Below are 20,270 nucleotides of genomic sequence, written 5' to 3' on the forward strand. Positions count from 1 at the left end.
CAGGCACTCAGATTTCACACATCAAAACTTAAGTCCATAATCTCTGCTCTCGCCACCATCTTTTGCTCACTTTCCTGACAGAGGGAAGGTCACCTCCCTCTGTTCACCCTGTCCCTGATGCTTGAACCTCTTCCTCTTCCTCTTCCTGTCCTGTCCTTTATCTAGGAAGTCTGCCCTTCCTCCCTCATTAGGCTCCTTGGAGCCTTCTCTTTCTGCACTTGCCTTGGCAAAGTCTTTCTAGCCAAGGCCAGGAAATGTTTTCTAGGCTTTGTGAGCCAAGAGGCAAAGTGAAATTGAAGCTGGTGCAGGAGGCAGCGAGAGGTGAGGCCATATGTGCTCTGTCACCACCCCACAGGGCTGCTGTGACAACACAAAAGCTACCATAGGTAGTCCAGAAGTCTGAGCTTGGGGTAGTGCTCTGGGAAAACGTCTGTTTGTTTGTTAAGACAAAGTCTCATGTAGTCCACTCTGACTGCAAATCAGCTAAGGATGACCTAGAACTCCAGTTCTTCTTGCCCATACCTCCCAAGTGTAGCCCATTAGGCAGTCAAGGCTGGCCTTGAACTTGTGACAGTTCTTCTACCCCAACTTCTGGAGCACTGGATCTGCAAGCATAAGCCACCATGTTCAGCCTTGAGTTAGCGGCTTGCTCTGCCACAGGTTCCCAACATGAGTTTATGTCCATAATGCAAAAAGTTCATTTTATACTCTCTTATTTAAAAAAAAATTATATATATACAAATCTGACTGGTGAGGTAGCTGATCTGTGAAGAGTCCTTTCGGCTCTTACAGAGGATGGGAGTTCTGTTCACAGCATCCATAGTAAGCTACACATAGCTGCCTGTATCTTTATCTCCAGGAGATCTGATGACCTGTTCTTCATAGATATGTGCACATGAACAGACACACACACACACACACACACACACACACACACACACACACACACACACACATTAAAAGCAAACAATCCCAAAATCAACAGAAAACAGATTCCCACAGGAAGGGACAGAGTTGCCCTTTCTAATAAGAAAAGAAAGCACCACCAACACACCCTATCTTACTGTAACTCAGGGCCTGCCAAGGTAACTACAGAGATTTACTTATGACGTTTCTGAGATAAACTTCATTTATGTAGCCTTGATTGGCCTTGAACTTGGGACCATTTTCCTATCTTTGCCCCCCTATTGCTTGGGATTACAGGTGTGTACCACCAGGCCTGGCTACAAACGGCATTTTTAAAGAAAACAATGTAACAAAAGTTCTTTTTCTCATTGTTGTTCTTTTTAGACAGGGTCTCAGTAGATAGCCCGAGTGAGCCTAGAACTGATTATATAGCCCAGGCTTGCCATAAGCAATCCTCCTGCCTCATCCTTCAAGTGCTAGATTACAGGAATGTAACACTACGGCTCTCCGTCAACAAAAAGCATTAAGAGTGTGCATGGATCTGACCCCTGGTTGTACTTCTAGTCTAAATGCCTCTCTGACAAGGTATGAACATCGCCATGCCAACAAAGCACTTCTTAGTAAGGACAAACTTAACTACCGTCTAACTCCTCGAGAGGAACGGTTTAAAATGAGGTTTACCTAGGCTTAGTCCCAGATCAGGCTTGCCAAAGGGTTCAATAACTAAATGAAAATGGAATTTCAAAATTCAAAATGTTGCTTAGTGACATTTCAGAAGAAAAAGGAGATGGGAGCATCCAGACATGAATTACAGTCAAAAATGCAGGGATGGCGAGGACTGCACACTAAGTAGCGTTTGTGGCTAGAACAGGTCGAAGGGCTATGTATTGGCTCAGGCCACATTATTTTAGACAGTACCAGTTACAGCAAATCTTTGCATTTTGAGAGGTAAATTTGGCTTTTATTTTTTATCTTCTGAGAAACCCGGATTTCATCTGCAGCCAAGTCTAGGGTGTCGCTGTGTGTGACTGCCTGTCTGTCACCTTGTTTCAGAAAGCGTTTAAGGCATCCTACCAAAAAGCATATGGTACAGAAAGATTAAATCACAAATATACGAGGGAACCTGGGAAAAGGAAAAGAAAGGGAAGCAGAGGTAAGGGCTGCTGAAGTGAAGGCAATGGAGACCAGTCATGTTTCTCAGGGGCAAATAAGAGCAGCACCTTCTGGTAAGGATGTTTTGAGTGGTTTGTAATGAAGAGATGTTCTGGAAATGGTCACATTATGAGCTTGTGTGGTGTCGGGAGAGGTGAGGACAAACTGTAACAAATACTTCTGGAGTTTCAGTGGCTAAAACAGCACAGTTTGCCTCTTCTGCTGAATGTCTGTTGCAAGGTAGTTTGGGGCTACAAGCCTCTCCAGGTCCCCAGGAGCAGGGAGCCTCACCCGAGAATGGAGAATGGCGTTAGCATTCTAAATCTTTTGAACAGAAGGCTAACGGAGGAAGTCTGTCTGACCTTTCTCCTACCTCCATTCCTTCATCCCCATCGTCTTATTTCCTGGGCTTAGGCTTTCTTTGCGAGATGCTCCTCCCTCATCTACCCAAAGGACAGATCCTCCGGAATAACTCTCAGGAAGAGACCATGGTTCATACCCTGCTCAGCCAGGTGAAGTTTGTCCCAAACTACTACCCATTCTCCAGACCGATTCGTGTCTTCTGAAAACCACTCTATGTCAAAATTCGCTTCCAACTCTAACAACCTCCCCTTCCCTCTTCCCTGAGAGGGTGCTAAGTGTTCAACTATGTGGACTTCCATTGAGGACGACTCCAAAGTCTTCATATGTTAATCCCACCTCTGTCCACTGCCTTTAAAAAAATGACTCTGATCATCAGACCTCCATGGAGTGGAGACAGAGTTGCTTCTTCCCTGTTGGTTCCTTTTCATAAGCTGTCTTGGTGTCAAGTACTCCCTGTGCACGCTAAGTAAACACTTGGTCCACTAGGCACAGACGTGATCACTTCCCGATTCTAGTCTCTGCTTTTTTGTGTCTCTCTTTTATGTTCTACGTACTATGCATCTACAACCTAGACAGCACACTGAGGTTAGCAGTTATAAACTCCCCTGTGTGTGTGAGGAGTTGGGTAGTGTGAAGAGGTGGCTCAGTGGGTAAATCGCTTGTCTTGCAAATGTAAAGAGCAGAGTTCAGATCCCCAGTGCCTGTTTGTAAATCCCTGCATTTGGGAGGTAGGTTTGGGTCCCTGGAGAAATTACCTAGATAGAGTACTCTAGTGGCAGCCTCAGGTTCATTGAGAGACCATATCACGGTAAATAAAGTGGACATCAATTAAAGAAGACCCATGATGTCAACCTCTGACCTTTCCACACACTCACACATATCTGCATGCACCTGCACATATGTATGCACACATATCCACACATGTACATATATCTGTGTAAGTGTATTACTCACACTTATGCAAAATATAAAAATAAAACACTTCTCTTGGGGAGCCTTTCAAGACTCTCCTGTCCTGGACCGCTATGACAGGTGACTTTTTTGGAGAGTCTGCGGGTTCACACAGGTTCTGCCCAAAGCCCTTCCAGACAGATGTTAGCATCCATTATGAAATTCTCCCTCCTTCCTCATTGCCTGTCAGATGCAGAGAACTAGAGAAAGCCAGGGTTAATCAACAAGAAAACTAATTAAGTTGTAAGAATTCTTCAGAGGTGCTATTTTAAAAACTGTACCGAAACAATTCCTCGTCCTAATTTAATCATCAGGGAGAGCATCCTTATTTTAGCGGTGGCTCCTGGAAGGCCCGTCATGGAGGCATCTGCTTCTGATTTGTCGGATAATTTAGGAGCCGAAGTAGGAAAGCGGAACTTTAAATTTAGTTCGAGTCTACTGTTCTCATTTAGCAAGTGTTTTATTGATAGATAACTCCCAGTGTTTGTTGTGCTCCAAGGGGAAAAATACAGTCCCATTGAATAGTTGATAACCAAGGACATGCTCAACACAAAATCGAATCTAGGACCCAGTCTAGGATTCCTGTGTTATAACATGATAAATAGAGGGGCCGAGTACCACTGTTAAATCAAATCTCATTCCTGCTTCTGCATCAAACCTAGTCCCTTCTCTGGACACTGGCAACATGGAACATTTCTGTGACTTCCCCCAAAGGTTTCCTTCCCTCCCTTAAGCTGTTCTCCAAGGATACCAACTGGGTCTGTTCTGATTCCATTGAGCCTGACATCTCTAGCTTTGTGGGATGAATGGGAGCTTGCAGGTGAAAGGCTCAGTCCCAGGAGACTGCCCTGCCTCACACACCAAGGCCAAGCCATGTCTCCTGTACCCCGGCAGTCAACTCTATTTCATGTCCACTACACAGAGAAGCTGCTGCTGTTGCTGGCCTCCAGGCCCTGGTTTGAGCGTCAAGTCGTATGGGTGCATGGAGGGGTATATTTTGCTTTATCTAGAAGACATGTTAAATCCTGGAATTAGATCAGATGCTGGGTTTATTTATTTTTAAGTGGATTATGTGGGGGAAAGGGAGGTCATGGAAGGCATGAGTTTTGGAATTAGACCTCTGTAAGTATATTTAATCTGAGGAAAGAGATATGGTGGTGGCTGGTATTCCTGTTTGCCCACTGTGAGTCCCTGACCACAGGGGAAAGGCAGGGTGCAAAAACCTGACAGTGGACTAAGTGCAGGGTTCATGCCCACAGCATAGCAGCTGGCAGGACAGAAGGCTTCAGGCAGAGTGGTAGGTGACAAGGCGCAGGCCCAAGGTCTGAATGAAGAGCTTCCATGGTAGGGAATGAGCCTGGGAGAGTCTTGTGCAGTGTTCCCAACATTAGAAAATTCAGACACTCAGGACATGGCCTCCAGCTCTTGAGGCTGTTTGTTAGCTCCAATGGGAAGCTGGTGCTCTGTTGTGGACAAGGTTGGGCAAGGTTGGGGGCTGCTGCAACGTGAGCCCTGCTGCTGTCTTCATTGCCACCATCCAGCACACAGTTAGTGGTGAGGCTGCCTCCCAGATGTAGGCAGCAGAGTGCAGGACAGGGGGTTAGCCTCTGCTGCCATGGATTTCCTGCAGCTGCTGCACTCCCTGAGAGACTCCAGGCCAGTGCAGAACGGTAAGTTTTATAGAGCTCCCGTGAGGGTCGGGGAAAGAGCCTGATGCCTGTACACACCCTGTTAGAGGAATTCAGGGTTCTTCATGCTTCTGGTTTGGGGCCAAGTTGGACTCAGTTGCTGCCTTGTTAATTGGGTTTTCCACTGGGTGGGAGGCTGTTAAGACCTCTTTCCATAGCCCTTCTGAGACCGCTGTACAGGGAGGTCTTGGTGCAGCGTGTAGGTAAGAGATATTCTGGGCTTCTCATGAGATCCAGGTTCAGGTTCTAGGACTTGGGATAGAGCCGCGGCTTAGGCATTGCTTTGCATCCCACCGCATCTGGGGATACTGTGGATCTTGGGGGGACCCCTGGGAGCCCAAAACTGCAAGCACTCTCTCAGGAGCCTCGGGTGCACACAGCTCTTGCCAGTCTAAAACACATAAGGCTGCAGCTGCAGCTCTCTTTAGTTTGGTGGAAACTGTTACATAAGAGTCCCCATTGCTAGGGTTGGGCTAATTGGTCTTAATTACTTTTTTACCTGGTCTGATGGGTTTCTGGCTTGCTGGACACTCTTGGAAGAGACTCTTCTTATAATGAGGATTTTTTTTTTTGGTGGATGAGGGTGGAGTGAGTGAAGGATAGAATCCAAGCCCCTTGTGTATGCTAAGTAATCTCTCCATTTCTTTCTATTTCTGTTTCTGTGTCTCTGTCTGTCTGTCTGTCTGTCTGTCTGTCTGTCTGTCTGTCTATCTGTCTGTCTCTCTACACACACACACACACACACACACACACACACACACACACACACACACACATACACACACACACCACTATTTGAGGAGGCAGGGTCTCTGTAGCCTAGGTTAGATGTGGTCTGGAAGGGCCTTTCTAAAGTGTTGTTGTGGGGCACTGAACCAAGACCTGGGCCATCATTTGATCACTCCAGACTAGAGATGATGTCACTAAGCTGCTAATCTCCCCAAGTGGGACCTACAGGCCCTGGACTTTATCTCTTAGTCCCTGGGTTACTACTGCAGCCCAGGCTGGCTAATTTCCCTGGTGACATTTTTTTTTAAACTGATTGACCACAGCACTCTCTTGTTTAAGGTTTCTGGGTTTTTTTTCATTGCCACAAGAGTAAGGTTGAGTGTCCCTTAGCCAAAGTGTTTCGCTGATCAAAAAGCATTTCAGATTTCTGGATGTTTGCTTATGTGTAATGAGATCTCTTGGGTACTGGACCTAAGTCTAAACAGAAGTGAATAGGTGAGGATGGGTGTGCATGCACAAGTGTTCCATGTGCCTGTGTGCACATATGTGTGTGCGTGCCCATGCATGCCTCTGTGTGTGCCTCTGTGTGTGTGCTTGTTAACTGAAGATAAATCTCACTGTTTTTACACTTGTTGAACTCGTATCGTGGTGCTGGTGTCCTGTTGCATGACTGAACTACAGCCTGCCCTACTTGTATTTTTTATTTTTGAAACTGAATCTTACTAACTTGTCCAACCTGGCCACAAAATCTCTCTGTAGCCCTGTCTGGCCTTGAACGTTTGTTCTTCCTGCCTCGCCCTCCCAAATACCTGGGATTACAGGATTGCACCACAATGCCCAGCTCCTCTGGTCTTTTTAATCTGCTTGTTTTCTCCACGCCTCATCACATGAGGTCAGTGTGGAATTTTCCATTTGAGGCATCATGTGGGTGGAGCATTTTGTTTGGATCTGGGGCTTTGAGAGTAAGGAAGGACAACTGTAAAGCAGGCTTTAGCTGCGCCTGCTGAGTCTGAGAGCAGCCCGGTCTGCCTTCTGAGTTGTTCCCTTACCATCGCCCTTCCGCCCTTCCATCTTTCTGTGACTTTGCTCTCCAGGGTGTTTTCTTCCCAACACTTCTCCCTGCAGTGAGTGTTCTCCTCCCAGTCTCGTTCTTCCTCTTTCTCCCTGTTCTGTTTTTCTTTTTTGGACAGCTTTATTGAGATATAACTAGAAGCAAACGAAACCATACAAGATATATATTCATTGGAAGCACACAAAAGTGTACGTGCTGTTTGTGTTTGTTTTAACATTTAACATTAACTTAACATTAAAACATTTGTTTTAACATTCATGGAATTTTATATTGGTTACCATGGTTCTGTTTAGATTTTTTTAATTAATCATTTTATTCATTTACATTTCAAATGATATCCTCCTTCCAGGTTACCCCTCCACAAACCCCCATCCCATCCCTCCTCCCCCCATCTCTTTTGCTTCTATGAGAGAGCTCCTCCACCCATTCACCCACGCCCACTTCACCGCTCTAGCATCCCCCTGCACAGGGGCATCAAGCCTCCACAGGACTGAGGACCTCCCCTCCCATTGCTGTCAGGCAAGGCCATCCTCTGCTACACATGTATCTGTACCCAAGATCCCTCCATGTATTTTGTCACCTTTCAAAGAAGCCTCCATGTGTTCCTTGCTCCTTAGTCCCCACTACCTCAGGCTCAGGTGACCACATACTTACTGCTTGTGGATTTCCTGTTCTAGTGATTTTCCGTAAATGAAGTCATATCTGGCTTCTTCCACTTAGCATGATGTTCTTTTTTTATTATTCTTGAAATTATAGTATAATTACATCATTTTCCCCTTCACTTTCCTTCCCCTAAGCCATCCCAAATATCTCTCCTTGCTCCCTTTAAAATCCATGGCCTTTTTCTTCATTAATTGTTGTTTTATGCATTTATGTATTTACTCATAGACATACATATTCCTAAATGTGATCCTCTTAGTCTGTATAATGTTACTTATATATACATGTTTTCAGGGCTGACCACTTGGTATTGGATAGCCTGTTTGTGTACTCTTCCCGAGGAAGGCTATTCCTCCCAGGCTCAGTTTTTCTCAGTTGCCTGTAGGTCTTTGTGTGGGGTTGAGGCCTTCTGGTCTTTCCCCTTCCACTTTAGCACATCTGTTGTCATCCTGTGCAGCCCATGTTTAGGAAATCATGATGGTGAGACTTGACGGGTGGTAGTTTCTGACATTGCTAGGAGACACAATAGCACAGCAAATTCTCTGATCCTCTGTCTCTTACAGTCTTTCTGCCCCCCCTATTCTGAAAGAGCCCTGAGCCTTAGGTGCAGGAGCTGTGTTGCAGATGTATCAGTTGGGCCTGGGCTCCACAATCCTACATTTTGGTTGGTTGTGGTTTTCTATAATAGTCTCCATCCATGGCAAAGAGAAGCTTCCTTGATGGAGGGTGAACACCATATTTACCTGTAAGTATAAAGACAAAATAAGACTATAGTTAAGGATTATGTTACCTTAGTAAAGTGACTGTTGTAGGCTCCAACATCCATGGCCTCACTAGCCGAGGGTAGTGAGTTAGGTTTCTAGTACCAGGAATGATTTTTCCCTTGTGGAGTGGGTGTTAAATCCAATTAGAGAGCTGTTGGTTACTGCCGAGGTATGCATGCCTCTCTACCTCCTTAGGGTCATTGTGCCATGCTGGTCAGTGATGTTGTTCACAGATGTAATAGCTGGGTGTGACTGTTGGTTGCGTCCATGCCTTCTTGTACCATGAAAACTAGTCCCCAGGGTGGAGACATTCAGGTCAGTTCTAGCTTAGGGGCATCTGGGCCTGGGTCTGCAGTGCATGGTGTCTTCAACAATAGGGATGACGTCTACCTCTAGCAGGTAATCAAGGGTAATGGCAGTAGCCTGTAATCTTTTAGAAGTCTATTGGACAACTCTGACCAAACATCTGAAAGAATTCTCAAGCCTGGTGGGTTATTTGTTTGTCTGTTTTCTATCTTTTGGGTTTTTGGTTTTTGGTTTTGTTTGTTTTTAAGATGGCCTTTAGTTCTTGGAGCGAACATTTCAGCCTAAATAGCAGAATGTTCATATTGTAGCTTATATCAGCACTTTCTTCCTTTTCATGACCAAATAATATTTCACTATATAGATGTGCCACATTGGATCTACCCATGTGCCAGTGGGTGGACATTTGAGTGGTTTTTCCTTTTTTTAGGTCATTATTAATGTTGCGGCTATGGATATTTGTGTGGTAAGCATCGTGTTCTCACTCTATGTTCCACTTTATACTTGCTGGATCACATGGGTCCTGTTTTTGGCATATTGAAAAGTTGATTCCCCAACAGTGATGGAAGTGTCCTTGCCAACACTTGCTCTTATCTGTCTTAAACTGTGAAACTAGTCCTTTTTCTAGTGTGGCTGCCTTCACCCAGTGACTTATTATGGTGAGGAGCATATCATAGATTTCTGTTGCTGCTTTTGAGACTTGATCTCATGTAGTCCAGGTTGGCCTCAAGTTTACTATGTAGCCAAGGTTGGCTTTGAACTTCCAGTCCTTATGTATCCTCAGGCACACAGACACACGCAGACACATGCAGAGAGACACAGACACACACAGACACACACAGACACACACATACACACACTTATTAGTTTTGTATCTTTTCTGGAGAAAAGTCTATTCTAGAGTCATCGTCCCTTGGCACATGTTTGTCTTTCTGCTGTGGTCCCCCCATCTCTCCATCCAGATGAACATTCTGAGGACATCAGTTGCTCTCACACTGGTCTCATCATACAGATTTCTTCCTGGGTTGTACAGAAGGGCACAGGGATCTCCCTCACCACAGGAGTGCCCTGGGTGTCCTCAGACTCAGGTCGATTCTGATGTCACCTGAGGATGATATCAGGCCTCCATGTTTGAGGGCAGAGTAGCAGAAGCCATCACTAGTATGCTTCCATCTTGCTGGCTATATTTGCTGTCCTTGGTTTCCTATCTTTAGGTTCAGCTGGTTTGCTACAACTTTAGAAGTCAGAGAAACAATGACTTACCCTTATTTGAAGCGATACAATGAAGCAACGGGATCAGGGCTTGAAGGCGTGGGGATACCACCTTTCAGGAACCTCTCTACCCAGACCTTTGGGGTTCTATGGGCATTTTACTCTGTAGGTATGATTGACTAAGTTATTGGTCCTTGGGATCAACTCATCCTTCACCCCCCCCCCCTGGAGTTGGGAGTAAAACACCTTGATTCTCTAATCCTGTGTGGGTCTTTCCTGTGACCAATCCCTAATCAGAAGCTAGGAGCTTCAGGCCATAAGATACCTTCATAGGTAAGTGTGGACAAAATGACAAGACACTTTGGAGAGTCTCTGGATTTTAATGTATGCCTGGAGTCCTGGTTTCTATCCCACAGCTTCACTAGCCTGTTCCCACTCCTTGGCTTTAGGCCCCGATCTCCTTGGATGACCTTACTGACACGTTACTATTCACCCTATATGCCTGGGCTCCTCCACTCTCTGGGATCCCTAAAGCCAAGTGATCCTTGTAGACCTAGCCTCTAGCTCAGAGCCTGGTCCAGGGACACCATATGACCATGAAGGGCCATTCCTTTTGACAGGGATGCAGGTAGCTCTGTTTCTGTCCTTTACCATGATGGTTACTTGATTTCACACACACAGAGAAAAAGCAAACAAACAACAAACAAAAAATCCACAAGAATTTGATGATATTTGTGGAACCTCTGTTTCTACCCAGGCATCTTACACCCACGGGGTTGTGATTAACATGATGGACTGGGAAGAGTGTGTATGTGACTCAAGGCAAATCATGTCTGTCAAGGAGCAAACCTGCTTACTCAGCCTCCGGGATGGGAACTGTATCACCTCGTGTCTGAAAGGCCTTAGTTGTTACTGGTTAGCACTGAAGGGAAAAACAGGCACGGAAGAAATCAGCCTCTCTTGGGGCTGACTTGACTGAATACTGGGTAAATCCTACAAAGGAAGAATTTTCCATTGCTATGACGAGCACCTGAGAAAATCAGTTTAACAGAAGGGAACGCCTTCTTTGGGATCACCCTTTTAATCCACAGTTTGGCCTTGTTGCTTTGAGCCTGTGATGGCACAGTGAGTTGTGACAAATGCACGTGGTGGGCAGGCCTGCTGCTGCAGAGAGGGAGGTCCTACTGTCGCCATCAGAGGCATTGTTCTAGGATTCTTCTACTAGGACCTACTAACTTCCCATAGGCAAGCCATTAGCATACTCTTATCAGAGGTTATGACCCAATCGGGGACAGGAGCCCTCTGTCTTTGGTAACTTGGTAGGGACCTAGTATCATGATGGTTGTTCTTAGATGAACCATCTCAGTTTGAGCACTGGTTGAGGAAACTTGGGGGCATATGCACACTTTGCCTTGTGCCTCAGTTTCCATGTCTTTGAGTTGGTCCAGTAAGGCACAGAGCTGTGCAAAGCGAGCTTTGTCTCGTTGGGCACGGTGTCCTATAGAGGATCTGGCTTACTGATGATGGCTCTGGCTCTCATCATTTCATTTTGTGCTTTTAGTATCTGGTTTGATGATTTCTTAGTCCGTACTATCTACGTATTTGCTTTTTCTTGGTTAAAGATATCTGATTTCTCAGAGTCCCTCCACACCTCCTAGTCACCATTGCTTTTCATCTGTGGGCAGCATCAACGCAGAGGTGAGTTTTCCCAAGAAAGTCATGGTCGTTCTGTGGCCCTTCGGGTCAGTCAAGGTCAATTTGAACTATTAACTTAAACCAGTCTCCTCTCATCCAGCGGTTCTGAATGATAAAATGCGGCACAGATTGGAATCTTAACAGCAAATCAGTAATTAAGGGGATTCTTAGAGTAGGTGATGGAAAAGCCATAGTATAGACAGATCTTTCTATAGCAGATGCATTCAGATGCCCTAAATGTTTCTTTGCCCAGGAGAGGTTACTGGACTGAGTAAATTCTCTTGATCTCATTGTCTCTCTCACACAGTCTTACGTGGCTCAGACTGGCCTTAATCTTGCTATGCAACTGAGAATGGCATTGAACTATTGATCTTCCTGCCTCCACCTCTTTAATGCTGGGATTACATGTGTGCCTGCCATCATACCTAGTTTTCTTTTCTTTCTCCTCCTCCTCCTCCTCCTCTTCATCCTCCTCCTCTGCTTTTATTTCTTTACATAAGCTGTCCACATATCCCAGGCTGGCCTCAGACCCTCATGGCCCTCTTGTCTCGGCTTCCAGGTATATACTACGGTGGCTGGCTATGGTAAAGACTTTCCTTTCAGGGACACGAGAAGAAAACTGATAAGTGTCTTCCAGTTGGAACATGGCAGAAGGGACATTGGTGGTTTCCTCTAGCAACTCACCCAGATGCAGTCTCTGAAGTCCTGAGCAACCTTGCTAATCCTGTCCTTGTCATCTGGCCTTTACAGTGGCATCTGCAGGCCCTCTGTAAATCCTGTTTCTTCAGTTTCCTAGTTTAACCAGGATGCAGAATTGTCTGTCCCCACTTGGGCTTGTGACCGCTGTTTAGGAGAGAGGGCAGCGAGGACCCTCCCCACACTCCATTGGAAACAGCAGGAAGCATCTGGTCTGGAGCACACAGAAAAGGGGAGGGCGTGGTCCTCCGGCTGACAACAGTATGCTCTGGAGGAATGTGAGGTTGGGTCTTATGGATGCTTGCACAGAGGGTTCTGAGTCAGGCTTTGTGTCTGCCCCCTAAAGCCCAGTGGTGCGTGTGGCTGGCAGAGAGCTGGCTGGGCTCTGGACTTGAGATGGTCTTCCTGGGTCTCACCTAGGAGGAGTGAAGTAGAACAGCAGCTAGCTGCTCTGTGGGAAGAGTTTCTCATAGAGCCATCCTGGGTGGTTTCCAGGATGAAGAGAGTCCTGTGAGTGGAGATGCTGGGATGAAGCAGTGTTGGTCTCAGCCCTGTGCCTTTGGCCTGGCTCCTAGCCCGATGTACCAGTGTTGCCATGACCTTAATACCTGACAGAAATAACTTGAGGGAGCAACGTTTGCTCCTTTGAAGCCTATGGTTTAGGATATTTTTGGTCCATGGTGATGGGGAAGTTTTATCGGAAAAGTTCTGCATGTGGAGGTGGGCTCAGGACAGAGAGGCTATGTGCACCATAGATGATCAAGAAATAGAGTTGGATTAGAACAAGGGACTTCTGTAACCGAATGCCCATAGTGGCCTATTTGTGGCATCTGGACCTCCACCTCCTAAAGGCTGCACAACTTTAAGATAGCATCATGAGCTGAGTAGTAAGAGATCAAATAGGAACTTGCGGGGAAACATTTCACATCTAGCCTATAACACCCAAGTCAGTGATAGAAGAGCTCATGAGGGGGGAGGGGGTCATGCATGCCTGAAAGCCTCCATCTCCCAGATCTGGTATTCCTAGTGCTGGCTTCAGGGGGACTTGGCTATTTTTCCTCCTATTTCTCAATCTCCCTCCCCAGGGTGCTGTAACACAGACCTCACATCCCTAGGGCATGGTGGGACACAGGACACAGTTTGGAAGCCGTCGCTTCTCCATGTCCATGTTGATGCTGCTATCGGCTGCAGTGAGTGGCAGGACTTGGGTAGCTGGGATGCACGGTTCTTCTGGGTGGCTTCTCTGCTTTATTATTAGTCTTGTGGAAATGATTTCGCAAGGAGCAGTAGAAGGTGTAAATTATGCTTCATTGGGAATCATGAAAAAAATTATGTCTGCAGCTAGAGCTACAAACGAGGAGCTGTGTGAGACACAGGCAGGGTTAGCACCCACACAGGCAGCTGTGTGCCCAATTACCAGTGAGCTACCTGTCTGTTACTCTCTGTCATTTGTAGGGAGAAGGCAAACAGCCATGTTTATAGGCTGCACCCCATGAGAGAAGGCTAACGGGAGTGGTTTGAAGGTCTCTGACATCCCAGGAGCAGGTACAGGCTCTCCTTTAACCCGGTCCTTAGCAACATTCTCTTATATGACTACTGGACCAAGGACCTCAGGCTGCAGGCAGCCATCAACAGTGTCCTCCCTGTGTTTTCATCTTATCCTTAAAATGTCTTCTTATGGCCTGAAGTGTCAACGCCTTCTCGTCTGGGCCTTGTGCAGACACGGTCCCTGAGCAAATGTCACCTGGCCTCCCTGCTCCCCAGTCTCCTCTTCTGTACTGGGAAGATCCAGACCACTTGAGAGCTTTGTGCTTGTCTCAGTGGTTGGTCCGTCTAAAGGCTCTTCCCTTCACGCTTACCTGGGCATCATGGTACACTTGTGGCCTGAGTGTCTCTACCTGGCCCTCAGTGTGGAGTGCTGAAGCACTGGGGCCTTTAGGAGGTAGAGCTTGATGGGATGTTGTTAGGCTATTGGGGGTGCTAACCTTGGAAAGAATTAATCAGCTCTTATGGGACTCCTAAGTTAATTTGGGTGAGGTCTGTTTTTAAAAGGGCAAGCATAGTGCTTCTTGCTCCAGCCTCAGTCTCTGTTTCTATAGTTTTATCATTATGATGATTTACAACCTTGACCAGCACCCACTCATGGTTCATACCATGCTGTCCAGAACCCTCCAGATCTGTGAGCTGAATAAGCCAGCCACCCTTCCTTCCCTCTCCCTTCTCTCCTCCCCTCCCTCCCTGTCATCTCCTCTTCTTCTTCCTTCTTTTCCTCCCTCCTCCACTTCTTCCCTCCTGAATCCTTCCTTCCCTCTTTATAAGTATATTTCCTGAGATATAATCTTGCTATACATAGTCCAGGCTGGCCTAGAACTCATGATCCTCCTGCCTCAGCCTGTCAAATTCTGGGACTACGGGTATGTGCCAACATGCCTAGAACTAAACTTTTAGTTTTATAAATTTTTCCAGCCTCGGCCATCTTACTGTAGTAACAACAACAATAAAGAACAAAATAGATGGATACACGCAGAAATGATAATCCAGTCAAGGTCCATTCAGGTGGCCCTTTTGTTGCTCGGTGATTTCTGGTCTTTCCCAGCTAATCTCTCCTCCCTCCAGCTTCTGTGGAGCCCTCCTCTGTGGATTGCAGGGACTGGTTTATTTGATGTTTTGACCCACTGGACTCTGAGCTCCTCAGGCCTGGGTAAAGATGTCATAAACTATAACAGCTCTGGCCTGGCACAGGAGTTGGCATTGTCTGGCTGGCTGGCTGACTACTTGGCGGCTGGCTCTGTGGAAGGACGAGGTGGATGGATTCCTGAGAATAAAGGGAGAGCTTACCTTTGGGAGCCTGGCACACATTTTCTGAGTTTGGGTTTACAGCTTAATTTGTTTTTCTCTGAAAAGAGGAGAGTGGCTTTGGCGATGTGAACCTTGGTGTTATGGAAAACTAAGGGTGATGGGCTAGTTCTGGGTCGATATGGAGTGTTCTTCAGAGGTCTGCATATCCAGGGCTTGGTGCTCAGCCAGGTTTGGAAACATCAGGGGCTTGAATCAAGAGAAGAGAGATTAGACTGGTGAAGGCTTGCCCTAAGAAGAGCCTACCACCTCCCTCCTCTGTATCCCCTTCATCACTTTTCTTCCTCTCCCTCCCTTCCTCCATCCCTCTTCCTCATCTTACCATTCTCCCTTTCTCTCTCTTTCCCCCTATCTTGTGCTTTCACCTGGTGTCCGATGATGCCACAGAGGAAAGCTGATTGTGGACTTGGAGACCGTGGACCAAACACAACCCTTTTGTCCTTATAAGATGTTGTCATGGATTCCGTCACAGTGGCATAGGCTTGGGGCTCTAACTGTTGGGCCCTTGGCTCTTGCACACTGGATTGGCTACTTGTTCATTCCTTAACTGGATATCATTCCTTGAGGACCCACTGCCTCTCAGGGTATTTGGAAAGATTCTCATGGAGCTAGGAACATGGATATGGTGTGATGTGTGTGGACCAGTGATGGTAATACAAACATTGTCACTGCAAGGGGCTGCTAAAGAAGTAGGCTCTGATTTTGAGTGTCCTTCCACCCAGAATCTACAGGGCCCCTCATCCCAGCCTCCTATTCCTGTTCTATGGTTATCCTTCTTTAAGCCCTCTAAAGTAGCTGTTGGGGTGTTTTCCTGGGACCTCCTTGTTCTCTGCTCAGGAGATTAGAAAGCTGTTGCAATTCTTGGTCTAGACAGGACTTACCTGCTCAGGGAGAGTTGCATTAGCTCACGATTTCCTCAGTCCTCCACTGTAGCCTTTCATGGCACCCCCTGGGTTGTCAGGTGTGTTCTGGGCCCTGAAGATGCAGCTGAGGATGAGCTGAGCCTAGTGAGACTCAGGGGTTGCTGATGGAGAGGTCTCAGGGTCCCAGGGGCCATCTAGGGTGATAAGAGCCCAGAGGCTGTGAGCAGCTGACTTGTGTCCCTTCTAAATTTCTAAGTCAGTGTCTTATCTTCTCCAACCTTAGACTGACACTATATTGGGGGATAGGTTCTTAAAAGGGCCATTAAAATGCAGTCATTTGGGTAGGGTCCTAATAAGATGAGGGTCCTATGGAAAAGAAATTAGACAGAGACCACATACACATTTAGAGGAACAGCCACGTGAGACACAAAAGGAGACGATGACAACGTGTATAGCAGGGAGAAGCTTTAGAAGAGACCAACCCTGCCAGCTGAGCATGACGGCTGATATTTATGATCCCAGCACTTGGGAGACAGAGATAGGAGACCAGCGGCAGACAGAGGCAGAGACCAGTCGGGACTACATAGTGAGACTCTGCATCAGAAACCCTACCTTGAAATGGCTCAGTGAGTAAAAAATGTATGCTGTGTAGGCTGAGTTTCATCCCCAGAAACCAGTACCTAGATTGGCAGGAGAGAGCTGAGTTCTGGAAGTTGTCCTGTGAGCTCCTCATGTGTGCTGTGGCATGTGCATGACCTCACACTGTGAACATTCCAGCACATGCCTCCTTTGCTCTCACATGTGTGTGCATGTGCACACACCACACACACACACACACACACACACACACACACACACACACACACACAAAACCCTGCTTCTTCCATTTCCCCCTCTGAACTTACAGCCCTGTATTCTCCTTATTCAACTGTTACCATTTGCCTCCCACATGGTACCAGAGCTCTGTAAGGCATGGCACATTTCTCTGAATTTCCGGGTCCCCACACCTCAGCACAAGTAGAGGCTCTTGGGATCCTGGACACATGTCTTTTGGGTGAGTTTGGTCTAAAACAAGGGTTGGAGATCACATTCCTCAGTCTACATTAAAATCCAAAATTTTTAATTAAAATAGCTGCTTTTCCACCTCAGGCCTCAGTTTAGAGCTCACCCAGCAGGGAACCCACTGCTAATTCCCAGGGCTGTGTCCCAGCTGCTATAATCTTCACCTAGACACCTACTTGGTGACATTCTTAGTTTTTATTCACTCTTGGCAGCCTAAGCTTTAGATCCTATTACACCAGGGTCACCAGCCACCAGTGAGTCTGAACACCACCGTTAACCCCAGAGAGTTAAGCTCCAAGGCCAGGGGTTGGGTGGCTTCAGTGTTCTAGAACCTGTGATGTGACCTGGCCCAGAGCTGGGCGTGCATAATCTTTAGGAAATGACATTCTGTCAGCTCAGAGGCGGTGTTTCTGTGGGGGTGTCAGCCTGCCCTTCTCACTTCCTCTTGCTAACTACCCTCCTTTCTCTTCCAGCTTCAGCCACTTTTTCTTTCTCTGCTACCCAGCTGGCCGTCCTGTGGTTGGCTCCTGCCTGTGAAAGGAGAGGGGCTCCTTCAGTACCTTCAGCACTCCTGGGAAGCAGCCATTCTCCATTCCTTTAACTTCTAAACAATTCTCTCTTGCATTTTTCTCTGCCCTCCCTCTTCAAAAGCATGGGTCCAACTCACAGAGCATCAGATCCACTGTTCTAACAGACATGGCTGGTGGCACCTGTTATGTCCCCAGCATGGTTTTGCCATCCCCACTGTCTCATTCCAGAAAGGTCTCCGAGTTGATGCTTTTGAGGTTAGGTCTTAGAGTGTTTCTCAGGTTAGCCTCAAACTTGTGACCCTCCTGCCTCGGCTTCCCAAGTGTTGAGATCACAGACAGGACACATCATGACTGACTCTTAAGTCTGAGAGATTATTTTTATCCCCCCACCCCAAGAACACCTTGAACTTAATAAGCAGTCCCTCCACAGCCTCCTCTTTCCCAATGCTCCCAACCTTTCTCTGTTACTGATATATTTTCTCTTTCTGTGGATTTGCCTAGTGCAGGCATGCCTTAGAACTATAGCTGGTGGGTTGGTTTTCAGTGTCTTCAGGTTCACTGATATAGCAGTCTGTGACAGTGACTCATTTCCTTCTCTGACTGAATAGTATTCTATTTCCCTCTATCAGCAGATAGACTTTCGGGTTGGTTCTTTGTTGGGCTGTTGTGAGCAGCACTATGCACGATATTTTTGGTGGTTAATTCTGCCTTTCCAAATGTTGGCTCTTCATGAAAGTTACTGGTTCTGGGGAAAGCACTTGATGAAGGAGACAACAGACACAGATCTGTGCTCTGCCCTGGTCCAGAGGTTTGTCCATTCACAGTTTGCCCATCTCCTCAATGGGTCTTCAGCTCCTTGCCTTGCTTGCTCAGCCTTGCAGAACGTCTCTTATGGGACACAGGCGGGGAGTGCAAGGTTGGGCTCTCCAGCAATACCACTAGATGCCAGATGCAATCAGGTTTTGGTTCCCCATCTTTTCTTTGATTTCTCCCTTTATGTTTTGCTACATCCTCATCTGTGGTTGCTATCTGATGTGTCTAGATTCTGCTTTCCTTTCTCCTTCTCTGTCTTTTGCTGGCCTGGGGCTGCTGACAATGTGCTACGTTCAGTGCCCTGCAGCTGGAAGAAAGTGGAGGGCTGTCTCTGTGTCCAGCCACACTCAGCAGCCCTGGGTGATGGCAATGGCAGAGCATCAGCCAAAGCTGGGTGAGAGGACAGAGAATGTGAACCGTAGCAGTGTCATCCTGTCTCTGGCTTGGTTTCCAGACAAGCTTGAGGCTGTTTGTGGTCCAGGAAGGAGGCAGGTTGATGGGCTCTTGGCATGTAGAAAAATGCAGCCAGCAGACCTGGGGAATACTTGGGGAAGAGCAGCAGATGGGCGTGTTGCTTTGGGAATGCTGTGTCCTGAAGCCTCTGGAAAGTGACAGCTGTGGTCTTTGATTTCCCCTAATGTGTTTGTTCATGGTGTCTCTCATAGACTTGCTCTCTCCTCATTTAGCCCAAGATAGCTTGAATTTGCTATGTGGTTTAGGGTGACTTTGAACTTGTGATTCCCCTTGCCTCCACCTCCTGAGTGCTTCCCCTCGTGTGTGTGTTATCTCCATGCCTGATATATTCCGTGTTGTGGATTGAAACTAGGGCTTTGTACATGACAGGCTTGCACTCTACCAGTCAACCTATAGACTAGCCCAGTTGGGGGTTTTTGTTTGCTTTGTCTTGTTTTTGAGACAGGCTCTCCTTGTGTAGCCCAGGCTGGCCTCTAGTTGTTGATGTCTGGAGATCCTTAAACCTTAAGCCTGGGATTACAGATGTCGCCCATCATAGGCAGCTTGCCCCTCATACACTTGTGAATATAAGCAGTACAGAGCTTACTGTAAGTTGTCAAAGGCTTCATTTGTTTAGTCCTTAATGACTGCAGGGAGCGTTCTCATCTAATCTTCCAAACAGCCTGGAAAAGTGGATTCCAGTTCTCAGATAAAGAAACTCAAGACCCAGAGAGAGGCTGTGGAGTTTTCTCAGACCACACAGCCGGAGGTTCCAACGCTGCTTGGAACCAGTGTTCTTCTATGTTTTATCCTCCCTTGCACGGGCTGTCTGGTTTTAATAGCAGATAAGAACCATGTGGCTGAGTTTATTTAGGGAGATGGGAAATGAGTCCTGGAGTTGGTCTGCATTCATTTTGGAGAATATTTTTCCCCTAACTTTTTGCGATTCCTCCTCCTCCTCTTCTTCCTCCTTCTCCTCCTCCTCCTCTTCCTCCTACTCCTCCCCTCCCTCTACCTTCTTTTCCTTTGAGACACTGTCTTAGAAATTCCCATATATGCTAGGCTGGCCTCACACTAAAAACAATCTTTCTACCTCAACTTCCCAAGTGCTGGGATTGCAGAGACGGGCCACCACGCCCAGCCACATTTTAAGGTTTTTCAAGTCAGGAGGAAGTTCCGTGCAAGTCGCAGGTGGCTCTTCCTGTGACTCAACCAGTGCAGAGGCCTCTTTTCTCCACAGCGTTCAAGCCAATTTCCCTCTAAATTGGTATGTTCCTCATTTGCTTCCAAGGGTCTGGTCGAAGGAACTGCTATCCCTGTGTCTTGGTGACAGGCATGGAGCCAGCTGTGGAGGACCCTGCAGCCTGGGACAGAGTTTCCGATGCTCCGCAGGAGTGCTGCTTTGGACAGAGTTCCAGCAGCCTGGCTCAGGCTCCATCTGGCAGGAGAGGCTGCTGTGCTGGAGGGAGAACCCAGGGAAAGCTTGCCTGGAGGAAATTCAG

The 20,270-nt window shown here is 47.0% G+C and overlaps 1 protein-coding gene across 4 annotated transcripts in view; it reads left to right on the forward strand.

Moving 5' to 3' along the window:
* The window catches only part of Gas7 (growth arrest specific 7), a 235,736-nt gene that overhangs the window by 9,059 nt on the left and 206,407 nt on the right, over positions 1-20,270 (forward strand). For 2 of the 4 annotated variants that reach the window (XM_030245562.1, XM_030245564.1), the window contains exon 2: positions 13,647-13,736. The exons of the other annotated variants lie outside the window; for them this stretch is intronic. The gene's annotated coding sequence lies outside the window, so the exon portion shown is untranslated. The remainder of the gene's footprint in view (positions 1-13,646; positions 13,737-20,270) is intronic. 4 annotated transcript variants of the gene reach the window in all.

Source organism: Mus musculus, chromosome 11 (assembly GCF_000001635.26).
Source record: "Mus musculus strain C57BL/6J chromosome 11, GRCm38.p6 C57BL/6J".
In the NCBI taxonomy this organism is placed as follows: domain Eukaryota; kingdom Metazoa; phylum Chordata; class Mammalia; order Rodentia; family Muridae; genus Mus; species Mus musculus.